The following is a 15,789-nucleotide window of genomic DNA, read 5'->3' as shown; positions in this document are numbered from 1 at the left end:
TTTAAACTTTTTTTTTTGTATTATCTTAAATCAGAGATTAAACGACTCATTTTGAATGTTATACAACCGCCCTTGAGAAAAATTCTGAAAATGATAAAGGCTGTTCTCCCCTCCCGCCCCCCTCATGGCCAAAGGTCAACTGAAGAAACTGGCACCTCTCCTATTTAGCAGATGATCACATCTAATTCTCAGCGAATGTAAACTTTCGGAAGAAGAAGGAGGAGTAATGTGGTTTTCGCTTCCCTGGAACTTGGTCGTGGAGATGAGCACATGCACCCTGAAAAACAGTCCAAAGCAAAGAGAAGGGGTTATTATTATTATTATTATTATTATTATTATTATTATTATTATTATTATTATTTCCTTCTGAGAAATTAAGAATAACTTTCTGCAAACGTTAATTTTCTCTATATATCGGCAAAAATTACTTTATTATTAAAATTATTTTTGTTATTTATTTTCTCTGAAATTAGAAATAACTTCACCTGCACTTACATAGTTGTTATCATACGCAATGATCCAACATTCTCATAAAGCAAGATTTAACGACTTCGTTCTGATCATTCAGCTTTTACAATGTGAAGAAAACAAACTTGAAACTGTCAAAATAAAAACTGTATATGGATGTCACTGTTAAGAGGTCGGTCAACAATTAAAACCCACAGACCAATAAGAGAGAGGCCAGTACTAGTAAGGGCGGCACGTGACCTATCATCAAATCTGCATTGATTTTCCATTTAATTGTTATTCAGAGCTTTTGTCTCGTCACCGTTGTTGCTTTACCTCACCTTCTCAGGCCTTAGCGTCTCGGAGAAGCAGAAGAGAGATCGTACTCTCATGCGTTGGTATAAGTGCAATGAAACAGGTGTGCTAACACTTGTCGCGAACTTTCGAAGCGGCACACTTGTCGGTATTTATATATTCAGATGTGCCGAAGCAAGGCCAATCACGCTGCAATAAACAGCCTTCTATTTTCAGTATTTCAAATGGATATGTTCAAGGCTGACAGCTTCATTAGAACGCACACGTGTCTCTAGTGCTCAAAAATGCAACGTCATCTGTTTGGTTGGGAAATGAATTCTCAGACGCAAAGAGTGAATTTTAATCGTGAATCGGAGTCGGCTGCTGACCTACATTCCTGAGGCGGGCGAAAAGTTGGACACATTCTCTTTCATAAATTAGCTTATTATGATACACTGAATAAGTAAATTTTTGTTACCGAGTTCATTCAGTAACAACGCGCTGACAACGAGCGCTACTATTTTACTGTGAATCATGTCAGCGCGCAAACTTTATTATTTCGTAGTTTTCTATGACGTTCGTTGGATTTCGGGTCAGGCGCTTGTCTGTGCTTTCTCACTCCTGGTTGCCTTCATGAAAAGCAAGGCAGGGTGCTCGCCCCTTTGACATCTCGATTCGTCATAAGAGGCAAAAGGCAATATTTGGTTGTTCCTCACCACCTGATTTCTCGCAAGCACGAGGACAACGCGACTTCGCCTTTCTTCTTTGACTTCAGATCTGAAATGCTAGACTTGTCCGACAAGTCACTGTGACTTGTGTGTTGCCAGATGGGGTTGGTGGTTTAGAGACAACTGTCAGCCTAACTGAGCAGGGGCCATTGGTAGGTAAGGAGGGGTAAGGGAAAATCTAGTACGGTATGGATGAAAACATCGGGCCAGATCCATTTCCCTTCTGTGACCCATATTAAGTCCGGTCTTTAGGCTCCAGACCTATATATTTTCAATGCTTGATCAGCTAAAAGAGTGCTTTGTTTTTATATAATGACACATCCGTCAAAAACAAGTTTTGATGATAGAATAAAAGAAACTAGAAGCGCTCAGAGGAAAAAGGCCCAAACCTTCGTAGGTTCTTTGCTTTGGCGCACAACCAATAGTGGTCGAGACCGTTTCGGGATTTGTGAAGCAGCTTTTATCTATAATTCTGATGGACAGTTTTCATTGAATTGCCATATACCATTCTAGCATTTCTCAAAATCTTTTTAAAACTAATTTGTTATGAATTTTACTATTTACTATTTACGAATGAAATCTGAAAGGCCCGTCCTTCTTTTTATTTACTGTAGTTTTAAATTTTCATTCAAAGACAATTAAGGCATTTTAGAAGCTCAAGGTTTAGTAAATTTGAAAAACTACTCGTTTTGTCATTTCTTTTGGCGGAGGGGAGACGAGGGGGTGGGGGTGGGGGGGGTCGTTGTTGGTTGGTCAGCCGCGTGCGGTACGCTTCAATATTCCTAAACAATTGATTAACGAAAAAAAAGCGAGGCTAATGCAAACACAAAACTTACAGTCAATTAAGTAATAAAATATCATTGATTCAGTACAAATATCAAGGTTTAATTACTAACATGTCAGACTGCCCGGCCTCTCAAGTGGCTTTTGAGGGGAAACTGTGAGACCGAAACCCACGAAATCATTTGAGTCATCTCGTGTGTTCAGTTTTATTTCATGTAATGATAAGTCCTGTCAGTCAGTATTTAAAACAACCCTCTGGCACAGAAGTTAATCGCCTAGAGATTTGCATCCGAGCACAGGTACATAGAGAGAGAGAGAGAGAGAGAGAGAGAGAGAGAGAGAGAGAGAGAGAGAGAGAGAGAGAGAGTTCTTCCTACCAAAACTTTGGAGATACCAAGAGCAGAGACTAAGAATGCACAATAAGTAGAGAAGGCCAAGCAAACTTCAATAGGTAGCAGTCCCTTTCAGTATGAAGAGTAGTGGCATAACCCTTATAGTCTGAAAGGCAGTAGCAGTCTATTTCAGTCTAAAGAGTAGTAGCATTCCCTTTCAGTAGCAACAGTCTCTTTCGGGTAGCTTGAAGGGCTGTAGCAGTCTCTTTCACCTTGAAAGATAATAATAGTCAGTTTCAGTCTGGTGGGCAATAGGAGACCTTTTCAGTCTGAAGAGTAGTCGCAGTAAACTTCAGTCTGAAGAGTAGTCGCAGCCAAACTTCAGTCTGAAGAGTAATAGCAGTCCCTTTCAGTATGAAGAGTATTAGTAGTGATAAATGGAAGATTTTCCTATCGAAAAAAATAGTTACGGAAAATAAGCGCCAACATGTTAAATGACGCTTAGGCGAGAGATTAAGAATCAGTCAGAGATCTGGTTGGGTCAGGGAGAGCATCGCAAGGCACTGAAAGCAGTTGTGGAATTTCTGAAATGGGAGAACGCCATTGAAGATATTTTTTGTCAGTGTTCTGAAACTTAACTGATATTGCTGAGAGATAAGTAAAGGGCCACTTTGATCAATTTTATCTAGACTATTAAGGCCCTGCGAGGCTGCTAACATCCAGATGGGGATACAATATTCCATCAATGGTAAAACAAAACACCCGAAGCTTATCGCATGAATAGTGTCATCTCGGGAGACGGGGGGCGCCTTCCAAAACACATCTAGCCTCCTATCAGCATTTCCAAAACGCTGTAAGGACGAAAGGGAACCTTAAAATCAAAGTTCCTATTTAAAATTCGTGAAGTATATATAGTGAACCACAGAGAACCTTGGAGTGGAAATGCATCACCCAAGCCTTGGTTTTGGCGTGGCCAGCCTCACGTCCCGCCAATGTTCACCAATTAATGAGCAACTTCAGATTTTAGATTTTATGTTAAGATCGGCAGCCGCTTCATTTTGCTTTATGGGCAAGCTGCTGAAAGCAACAAGAGTTTCAGTTTCGGCTTAGCATCTTATCATTTCAGGTTTGACAAATCTCTCGTTAAGAAATATAAAAACTATGAAGGCCGAGAAAACTACTCTGGATAACACATGACACGATAACACATTATCAATCACAGGTGCAACCGTGCAAAGCCTTTATTTATACATATATGTATATATATATATATATATATATATATGTATATACACATATATATAAATATATATATATATATGTATGTATATATATTCTATATAAATATATATTTAAATATATACATATATAAAACATATATATATAATATATATATATATATATATATATATATATATATATATATATATATATATATATATATATATATATATATATATATATATAAAACATATATATATATATATACATATACTATATATATAATATTAACCAGTTGTTAGTTGCACCAAAGTAAATCTGTTAGGTAAAACATGATGTGAAATGTAACATGGCTGAATGAAAAGGGCACCTAACTGCTTTCGGTAAAGAGGTCCATCGCTGCAGTCATACTTCTCCTGGCATTTGGACCGGACAAGATATTACACGATCCTGTTCATCTAGAAAGATAACAGCAGAAAGTTTCAAAAGACAGAATGTGAAAACTTAAAGGGAAAGTTTGGGAGCGAAATTGGTAACACTGTTTGGTGAATGCGCACTTCAGACTGACAGAGTTGATGGGGTTCATTGCTTCGGAAATCAACATTTGGCCTTGCATGTTCAGAACCTAATTTCGTCGGGACTGTGTATAACGGATTCGAAATAAATTCTTATTTTTCCTGTTAGCTAAGTGCATTAAGTCTGCTCACATTCACAAACCAACTCAAAAAAATATAGGCTCGAACCCTGGTCAGGGTGGGTGCGTTTATCATTTGATTATAATTCCCTTTGGGGAGACACATTTCCTGGGATGTCGTGTATCCAGTATAAAGATTTAAACGCGAATTAATCTCTAAAAGTATAAAAATTTCATGTGTAAAGTTCGTGACAAATTAGTATACACATATACACATAAAATAGTGTGTACCCATGTTTTGATTCTTTATGTGTTTAACACCATAAGAACTGCCGTCATCAAGTCCGGGGTGAACATCGCTCTCAACTGGTCCCTATAAAATAAAGGTCATTTGGTTTAAGGGTCGGAATGACACGTAACGTTTCCAGGGTGAGGCTCTTGCTGAAATGAAGCGCTTTTTTAATGGTACGGGCATAGTAGTTGACAAGCGTACGCAACACACGCTTATGTAGGCGCATACTTTTCATTAGTCTCTCTCTCTCTCTCTCTCTCTCTCTCTCTCTCTCTCTCACCAACTGTCAAACCAAAAACCAAGAAACGCAGTTCATAGGGAACACTCACAAGCGCCGTAAACCTGCCATCTTGAAAGACAATAAGCGAAAGCGAGCAGAGGAACCCTTTAAAAGTCGCTTAACTTGAAAAGTGGGAGGTCAGGCCGATGTTCGGACCCACTTTAAGCCTTGCACGGAGCATCAGAAGGGGGAACACAAAACTAACTAACATAAAGAGCCACTTGAACGCGCCTGTTGATTACATCCTTTTTGGCAGTCCCTCGATACAAGACCTCGCCTGAACGCTGCATCCTGTCTCCTGGCATCACCTTTCTCCTTCCTTTAGCTTTGCTTCGAACTGATGCTTTCGGGGGTCTTATCTCTGTCGTAGCTTCATTCTGAAATGATATGGAAAATGAGGTGTGGCTCCTACAGCCGGGAGGAACCTCAGGTCACAATATTTGCTTCAAAAACGATTTGTTTCAAAGACTTCTACGTTTACTGAGAATCTTTCGTGATGTCTAAAGATACATATAATTATTTTATGGTCCTTAAAGATTTGAAAAAGAAAAAATGAAAACATATCCAAAATAAGCGCACACCTTGTATCTGGTGTTTATCTTTCTGGAATGCATATGTATGTGAAGCTTGTTTTTGGCTTAAATAGTACCGTCATTAACAACATATTTAATATTTGTTTGTGGGTAATGATTGCAGCTTTAATTAAGAGGCACCTGACTTCTGTAGAAGGCCACGAATAATCCCACTGAATTATCTTGCGCCCATTCAGTTCAGTAGGGGCTGATTACAGATTAACAATTGCACCCAAGCTGATTTTGATATTTTGGCCCGTGGATGAACAACTTGATAAACAACGAATGAACCGAACAAGCAGCCGATTAAGGAAAAGAAAGATCCACCTGAATACTGAAATTTATATCTGAATGGCAACATCCTCCGTGCATGACTGGAAGTATTCAGCTGCGCTTTTTCATCCTCATGTTCTACTTCTCTACGACGCTTAAATAACCCACAGGATGTGCCAGTTGTCAGACTTGATACTAAGATTTATGAACACCCTCCATGAGGGATGATTGCCTTGGGGGAAAGACGGAGTTGCGGTGACGTTGATTTATTTTGAGCACAAATTGTGCCAGATCGTGTGAAATGGGATTCAGCTATCTCCAGTGATTGGTCTGCGTTGATATCCTTTTTAAATGATTCTTTTGGCAAAACAAAGTTGACATATTTGTAGGAGAAAAGCAAAGAAAAACAAAACCAAAAATCGGTTTCCAGAACGCCTCATCTTTTTAAAAGATTGCTGTGAAAACATTCTTGCAAAGTTATCGGAGAATGTTATTGAAATAATCTCCTGCCCAGTCGTCGTATGCAAAATGCAAATTTTCTTCAAAGATTTATCTGGAATTGTTACAGATTTTATTTTTTATTTGTAGGTTTTATAATGGAGAAGACTCCAAGGATTATTTCATAGAAAAAGAGCAAAGTTTTTATGTTAACTAGAGTGCTCAATTCTCGGTCAGCCACTGTATATATCACACGTGAAACAGACCTTCCCTCTCGCACGTATAAATTCATTGGTCATGTTGATTTTCTAGTCAATTATGCAGTGAAGACAGAATGCTGATCACGTCTCGATGTCACATCAGTGGCGACTGTTTTGTCGAAGAGGACTGGGCGTCAAAATCTTTCTCGGGTGCGTCTGGTCTCACTTGATTGCTGCTACCTGACTTCTTAAGACTTTGTAATGATTTGCTGGCTCAGTGACAATGGGTGTCGTGCCAAGAATTCAAAAGCAGAATGCTCTTGCGGCTTTTACGGTTCATAACAATAACTGAAAGTTCATAGGTGCAGCAGCTGTCAAAAAAGGACGGCGGGATGGTCTGTCACTGGCCATGAAACCTTACAAAATTTATGACCACTTTATTGATAAAACACTATTCTTCTTTGCATCTTTTATTCCAGTGACTTCTTTAAACTTTCTTCTACTTTTAATACAATTTCCACCTTCAATACTCTCACTTTGTTTTATCTCGTTGTTCTTGACATCTTTATAATTCTTTTTGAATACCTCTGGACGGTTCTTCTTTTTTCCTGGAACTGTAGTTCAGGCAATTTTTTTGTTCAAGAAAGCCCAAATTCTGATAAAATTTTACCTATCGAGTTTTCTGTAAGACCTTCTCACTTCTTTCTTATTAAATTTACTCGTATTTATTGCACATGCAGCCATACTCTGAACCTTTCCTCTCGGTTAAAATGACCTTCTATTTTCTCTTTCGTTTCAATCTTGTTATGATCAATTATGCCTCTGTCCTATCTGCTGTCACCGTTATAATCATCAACTTAGTCATTAGTGAACTCTGTACAAACGCTTCATAAAAAGGAATGTTCCTCGCCTTTACCTGAAACACATTTCCAAGACTTCTTCTCTTATATTGACTAAGTGACCCAAATCTACCAGAAAAACGTTTCCTTTAGCATTTTCCATTGCATCCAAGTCGCCCAGCACAACGCCGCATCTTGCTCCTCGGTTTCCAAAAAGGAGTCAAGGACACGCGCGCGCACGCACACACACATATATATATATATATATATATATATATATATATATATATATATATATATATATATATATATATATATATATATACGACGCGCGCCTTTGTAACTTTTTTTTTCTCAAGTAATCTCGTACGTCTGTTCAGAGACGTGAAAACTGTAGTGTTTTTATTAATGGAGTATTGCACAGAAAGGTTTAATTTTTCGTTTTATGTCTGAATTCATGTTTTCGCTATTATATTTTCTATTGCTAAACGCCACTGTTAGAGTACTACATATCGCTTCCTTAATGCTGATGATAATGATAAAGAGAGAGAGAGAGAGAGAGAGAGAGAGAGAGAGAGAGAGAGAGAGAGAGAGAGATGCAGTTTATTTAATCGTAACATTTCGGGTATTGTCTGCCGTGACTAGTCGAACAAAGCAGAAGAGCCAAACCCTTTTATTCCATTAAAACCAATATGCAAACAGTTCCGTCAACCAATTGAACCCAGGTTATGACGACTTGACAGAAGGAGGAAGGGCGGATAGCGGAGGAGGCGGAGGAGGGGGAGGAGGAAGAGGAGGAGACGGAAGAAATGGATAGGAAAATTAGCAGTAGTAGTAGGAGGAGGAGGAGTAGTAGTAGTAGGAGGCGTAGGATAGGGAGAACGGAAGAAGCTGGAGATGGAAAATGGAGCTTGGCAGTACGTGGGTCATGACTGAGTGTTTTGATATGTGCTAATGATGACCTTTTCTTCTCTCTATTGATGTAATGCTCAATTGCTAAAGTAACTCTCCCGCTCCCACTTCTCACAACATTCGTTTATAACAGTTCAGATAACAGGAGAAAGTCATTTCTTGAGGAAAACTTTGCATCAGAACGCTCGAATTTTTATCGCCAAATAGTCTCATGCTCTGTATCCAAAGTGGAATGTATTCAAGAGTAGCAGGACAAGTTTGGCCAATAGGCAGACACAGGGTAATGTACAGAACTTGGAGACTGGACCCTTTCTTTCCGATTAGTTCAATTTTTGGGGCGATCATACAGTACATGGCAGCCCGCGCTTCACGAGAAATGCTGAGATCAGCAATTTTCCTATAGCTTGATTCTCTTAATTTTAACCTTCTTAAAGTAGAATTACTAAAAAGGTGTGGAAGGATGTCCTAAATGAATTATATTGGTTATAAAGAGCCTTTTCAATAAGGCCCCTTAGAAGAATATTTCAAGCAAAAACTGTCAAGTTTTCACAAAGTGTCATTGACTTTTCATAGACGTACAGTCAAGCAGCTTCTGAAGTTCAGCTCTACCTTTGATAACTGACCTATTTCATTATGGCTCTCTTTTCCCCCTCTCCTGCTCTCTCTCTCTCTCTCTCTCTCTCTCTCTGTTCCTCTCGTAGTTTTCGCCTTCCACCAGTTTTTAGAAAAAGTTCTGTTTGACAGAACTGCCCTTGTTACGAGCTGAGAGTGGGACGACTTGGCAATTAACGCATTTACCCCTATGATTAAGACCTCTCTTAAAGATTATGTCTTTTTATCCCAATCTCTTTTTTTAGGTTTACTTTAGGTTACTTCGTTACATGAATTTCAGCCTTCATTTTGAATGTCATCATATACATTCATACATAAATTACTTACATACATACATACATGCACACATATATTTATATACATATATATATATATATATATATATATATATATATATATATATATATATATATATATATATATATATATATATATATATATATATATATGTGTGTCTCTCTCTCTCTCTCTCTCTCTCACTCACACACACACTCTCTCTATATATATATATATATATATATATATATATATATATATATATATATATATATATATATATATATATATATAGATGAGAAGAAGTTAGCTCTCTAGTTCTCAAGTGCTTTGGGAAGGGTTGTCAGTCACCTGCCCCTCTCCACACTGGATGCGACCCAACAAAATCGACAGAGTACTTAAATCATGGCAAAGGCGAACAGAGGGCCAATAGGGTTTAATGGGACGCGCCCAAAGCGATCCGATTTGCGCTGGGATCGAAGCCGGGAACTTTTGCTGGCGATACGAGCGTCCTGACTCACTAAGTCACAAGAACCCATAATTACGGTACTTTAAATGAGGCACCCTTGTCGACATTTCTTAATTATCAAGTGCTTAAGTATTTTTAGATTCATTCATTGATCACTAATCATGAAATAATGGTACGATAAATTGATACAGAGAGAGAGAGAGAGAGAGAGAGAGAGAGAGAGAGAGAGAGAGAGAGAGAGATTCCTATCAAGGCTTACTGTCAAACTGTTAAACGCTCTAATTTGCAGTTTTATTGATAATGACGGTCATCTGAAAAAGGTTGTAAGTCCACTGGGAAGCGCTCAGCACACGTCTGCCTTTTTGTGTTGTTTCTGGCTCTGCCAAAACAGTGGTTGTATGTGTGCTGCAGTAGTGAGGATGACGATTATGTATTTTACCAATTGCAATAGAAGATAACATTCCACTCTCACAGAGTTCGCTGAGGATTTTTTCACAAAGCAGTTAGTTGAAATAAATACGGTAATGTTCAGATGACCTTCTAGTTATTCATTATGCCTCAGAGCACATACCCAAACTGATTAGCCACAGCAAGAAGAATAATCGAAGAAGGCATTTCTTTTGATAATGTCCTTCAAAGGTTTGAAGTACTGACATTCCTTCAATGTCTGAAAAAATAGCAAGTTACCGTGTGGATCATTTACGGAGGACAAAACAGGTCAAGGCGATAAACACACTCATATGGAGTGAATTAGGGCGAAGCTATAACGACTATGTGTTCTGGAAGGCGGCACTGGCCCTGAATCAGCAGCAAAAAGGTGAATTAGGATAGGCACAGAAATATAACAGTGATATACAGTATAGGATTGTGGTTGGATGTCTGGAAGGCGCTCATGATAATAATGATGATATTGACTATAAGAGTTATTATCATAAGAATGCCTTATCAATATATCTATGGAGAATGTACCTGAGGCTTCTGATTATGAAGTCTGATCGATGACAGAAGGTCTGGGGTCAACGAGGCAAGGAAGAGAGCGCGTGGATCAACACTGAATTGATAAGTCTGAGGCAGGGCCCACAAAAAGTAGTTAAACTTCCACGGAGGAATCCTCATGGGAATCAGTGAAAATTCCAAAGCTTAGCGGTGAAGGGAAAATTACTAACGGAACTGAGCAATCTCAATTATGGGCCTTTACATTTTTTAAAATTTTTCTTGTACTATCGCTTATAGATTTTCACCTCAAGAATGATGACAAACTACTCGCTTTGCCAAACGTCAGTATTCACTCTGGCTGAAGTTCGTTCTCCAATGTCACAGCCCAGTGCCAAACACACACACATATATATATATATGTATACATACATATATATATATATATATATACATATATATGCATACACATATGTAAATTAACCGTGTTTCTATAGATATTCTTTTATCTTGTTTATTGGTTAGTCTTCTCTTATTTTTCCCAGTTAAGTACTTGCTCTTGTAAATGATTGTGAATAATAATAATAATAATAATAATAATAATAATAATAATAATAATAATAATAATAATAAACATGAATGCATTCAATGGTGAAGTTGTCTGTGTGCGGCATAGGATGATTTTATTCATGGACGCATGTATCTATATATGTGATACACTATGTATATGCCAAACGTTTTACATAAGAGATGGCGTTTATGGCCTGTGTTTTTACGCTGCACATGCGTGCTAAGACGAAATACGGCTCCGTGAGACTTGGAGCAGCGATGGCTCCTCAAGTACGTCGTCTCCGCCACTAATGAAGCCACTTGGACGGGAGGAGCCACTATTATAACCAGGACAGCCACTCTCCAGTCGTCAAGTAAACTTGGGTTCCTGCTTGAGGGAGCACTCAGCCCTCTCCTTTGAATCAAGGCTGTGTGTTTACGTCGTAGGGCCAATTACACTAATTATCTAGTGCGGATGACCAGGCACTTTGCGCCAGGAGTGTAATAAAGGTCTCCAACGGTGCGGGGAGAAAAACCATTTGGTTAATCATCACTCAACCATTGATTAGACAAACTGAAATTTATTTATGGCTCAAATATGACAACGATCACACACATACACACAGAGACAAACAAACACACACATACATATGTGTGTATGCGTGTGTGTGTGTGCATGCAGTTGATCTGTCAAAGTAGGTAGATGTAATTAAACATTCCGTAGTTGTAAATGCCATACTATGCAGCCATGAGACGAGAATAGTCCTACGTAGCATCGTTCTCTTGGCCGATTTGATCAGTAAAGTATAGTGGTATTTCAAGAAATATACAGTGAGGTATATTCATTTATCTATAAACTTGGCGTGGGCTCCTCCACACACGCAGGCACGCGCGCAGATTACGTATTTTCGGCGACGTTCAGTTCTTGTGGCAGATTCTTTTTTTTTAGAGTAAAGGCCAATGAGACGGCGGCTTATGCGCCTTTTACTTTTTTAATTTCAAGCCCGTGTGGAATAAGAAAAGGAAAAGGAAGAAATTGTGACGGGGATTAATTTCGGGGGGAGCCATTAGTTGATACAACGAGGTTCTTCAGCGCACTTTTGAAACATTGCTTTCTGTGTTCACAGTTTATCAGAATAAATTTTAGGTAAAATTGTACCATCCCACATACGAGGTTGGCTATCGTAGGCTCTCAAACAAATATAAGACCGTGCAGGTATTGCTGGGGAAAACGACACTGGAACATTGAAACCTCGATCACGTTCACGGGCACTTCGTCTCTGACAAGTTTTTTGCTTTATAGTGCAATGATTATACCAGGAGACGTGAGAAAAAGGAATCAAATGCCATTCGCTCACTAATGAGGACATTTTGAACATCAAAAATCCCAAATTTTGCCAGTATTTTGGTCCATAGTCCCGACTTAGTCAATATGAATACATCGATGCTTATAAAAACGAGAAAGATGAATCCCACTTCGGATTAGTTTGAATGAATAGCTGAGATTATTTGGCATATAACACGCCAATCAAGCGCTTGACTTCGAATCTTGATTGCTGGTGCATGAAAGAGCACCGTTTCGAGGTGCTTTCAGAGTCTTTTTTGAAAATCATAAAATTCTTTAGGATGTTCGAAAGTAATTTCTTGTCTTAATGAAGACGAACAATGCGGATTGTACAAATGGGTGCGTTATGAAAGGTGTTGATACCGATTGTATTATAGAAAAATGTTTTCCAGATCTTGAAGAACTGCATGAATTGTTTAGTTTTACTTAACTCTGCGAAAAGTGTACGACCACGTTATCTTACTCATCATAGTAAACTTGACGTCATTACGACGTTATTCAACTTCAAATACTGTACAGTTATTTTGAATAATCAACTTCACTGGAAACGGAATTTCTCTTCATGTCTGATATTGAAAAGAGAGGTTACTTTGGAGACCTGCAGCCTGAAGCGAGGAGCGCGGCCTTGCAAACTATCCTCCTTTCGTCTGTCAATAAAAAAAGGAGGAAAAAATGAGCCAGTACATTTTTTTTACATGGAACCCTCTTGTGTCAATCAGTGTTTGAACAGGAAAATGATGTCCCCCTGTCTCCTACTCAATCAATTGTGTTCGTTCTACCCGAGCCCATCTCAGACTGACGTCATGAAGAGACAATGAGATCATCAATGAACATTACTGACGATTATCCAGGCCAATTGCTACCGTGATTTTTCGTGTTTCCGTGGACCCTCAAAATAACAGTTATTTCTACAATCAGCTTATCTATTGACTTCTTATTCTTGTTAATAAATAGTTGCCCGTAAATAAGTAATTACAAAATCTGCAGTGGAAAGCTTCTGTTACTGAGTCGGCAACTTTGCCATTGATGGATTTCCCCACAGAGTGCCATCGGCGATACAACAAAATGATATCTTTCGCGCCTTCTTTTCCTCGCGCCCGGGTTCAATAAGGGCGTTGGGTTGCCTGCCCTGTCGGCCTCCCGGTACCCCCAGCCCCGCTTACCCGCCCCCCCGCCGAAAAGAATATGTTCTAATTGCAAATCTTGGAGGATAAAGAAAGTATACCTAATCAAAGCCTTTCTGGTTTCAAGAGGTATTAGAAGTATAATTAGCTTCAGATGACCTTATCTTTAGCGAAGACAGATAATTTCTCATCTTGAGAATCTTATCAGCGATAAATGTCATCAAGGTTACTGGCTTGAGGTCTAGAAATCTTCAGGAGCAGGCTCTATCTCATCGAATGGGTTTCAGTAAGCTCACTCAATCAGACTAAGTTATTGTCCTTATTGTTGTCTCTCTTTCTCTCTCTCTCTCTCTCTCTCTCACACACACACACACACACACACACACACACACACACACACACACACACACACACATATATATATATATATATATATATATATATATATATATATATATGTGTGTTGTGTGTTTGTGTATGTATAGTATATACAGTATATATATATGCATATACATATACAGATATATACGTATATATATATATATAGATATACAATATATAATGTACGTATATATAGTGTATATATATACATATATGTTTATATATGTATATATATATATATATATATATATATATATATATATATTTGTACTGTATATATATGATATATAGCATATATATTATAAATAACAATGAGTTTCTACCCCAAATGCATATATAGTATTAAAAGGTGTTCGTCTCTAGCGACCTTGAACAATGCGAAGTCCCTTGTATCATGCATTTGCAGATTAATATGGTTCAATACTAAAGTGAGTTAGAAATGGAACTGTATTTCTATAGTCATTAAAAGCAAGATAGAAGGGTTAGTAAACCAGTTTCTGAACCCGCAATCAATCAGTCTTCGACACCTTTTTTTCCCCCCCAACAGAAAACGACAGCAGAGGAAATGGATATCGCAGGAATTGTTACGTTTAATCTGTAATGTTCGAATGACCATCATGCACAAACTAATTTGCTTTTATACTTGGTGAACCGAAAGACTCTGGCTAAGCAAGCGTTAGGGACAATGACGCGGAAAGAGATGTTACTCTTAGCGTTCGATGGAGCCACCGCATATGACTGAGTTGGTCAGGATTGTCACGCTCTTTGCTCGTTCATTTCGGCAAAGAAAAAGGCGCACCCATTGTTGTTTAGCTTCATGACCGAAAAATGTGGAACAAAAAGGATCATCGCGGTTGAATTCATTGTCCGATGACAAGAATAAAAACATGGATGCATGGATAGGTTTGACAGACAGTACGACCCACAAGTTGGGATACATTCTCTCTCTCTCTCTCTCTCTCTCTCTTCTCTCTCTATCTTGCTAGCACACGTTGGGCTATTGGGTCTATGCATTTTGTTAGTACGGTGCAATTAGCTAATGAAAATGGATACGAGATGTGCTAGTGATAACGGGAAGGCATTCACATAAGACACTTCAACGACAGTAAGGAAAAATTTATTGCAGAAGCCTCACCAAATATAAATGAATAGAAATGCGCTGTCTTGTCAGATAAAAAAAAAAAATAAAAAAATGAAAGGAGCGCATCAATGTTTCGTAATCGGCCGTCAGTGTAGGAAAAGCATTCAAACTATTTTGTCAAGAATATTTTTCAGATAATACAAGCAAATATAAACGACTTACATTGCTGTCTTCTGAAAGACGGACTGAGCAAACTGCCTCGAAAGCTGTTTCCATGTGAATTTCCCAGTCCTCTTCCGTTCATCGTAAAATTCTTGCTTTGCATTAATGCACGCAAGCAGCTTATTTCTAAGAAAAGCCTAAAATATCCTACCTTTTGCGGGAACCACTTTTGGCCTTGGGAGCGATAACGGGTAATTATTGGTCAATTCGAGGCACTCGCTAATCAAATTCTGTGGTCAAGTTGTGACTTCATTACACGAGGGATAAATCTTTTCTGTCTTACGTACTTAACAACTAATAGGCTCGTTATCCTTCACTGGCCACAGGGTACGTTGATTAGTAGGTGTCAGGTTTCAGAATTCCAATTTTCATTAGAAAATACCGATAAACACGTACGCAAACACTGGGCGGAGCCTTCTTTTCCTTCGTCCTTCAACAAGTTTCTCTTAAACAAAATACCTTTCAAACGTTGTTACTTAGATTATCAAGGAAGAGAGAGAGAGAGAGAGAGAGAGAGAGAGAGAGAGAGAGAGAGAGAGAGAGAGAGGCAAT

General features: G+C 38.5%; 1 protein-coding gene across 2 annotated transcripts in view; it reads left to right on the top strand.

Moving 5' to 3' along the window:
- LOC136825249 (aquaporin AQPAe.a-like) overlaps positions 1 to 15,789 on the top strand; it is a 41,259-nt gene that overhangs the window by 1,374 nt on the left and 24,096 nt on the right. The window lies entirely within an intron of this gene.

The sequence above is a fragment of the Macrobrachium rosenbergii genome, chromosome 37 (genome assembly GCF_040412425.1).
Source record: "Macrobrachium rosenbergii isolate ZJJX-2024 chromosome 37, ASM4041242v1, whole genome shotgun sequence".
Classification (NCBI taxonomy): Eukaryota; Metazoa; Arthropoda; class Malacostraca; order Decapoda; family Palaemonidae; genus Macrobrachium; species Macrobrachium rosenbergii.
The sequence above is the reverse complement of the archived record's forward strand: the minus strand, read 5'-3'. Positions and strand labels throughout refer to the sequence as shown.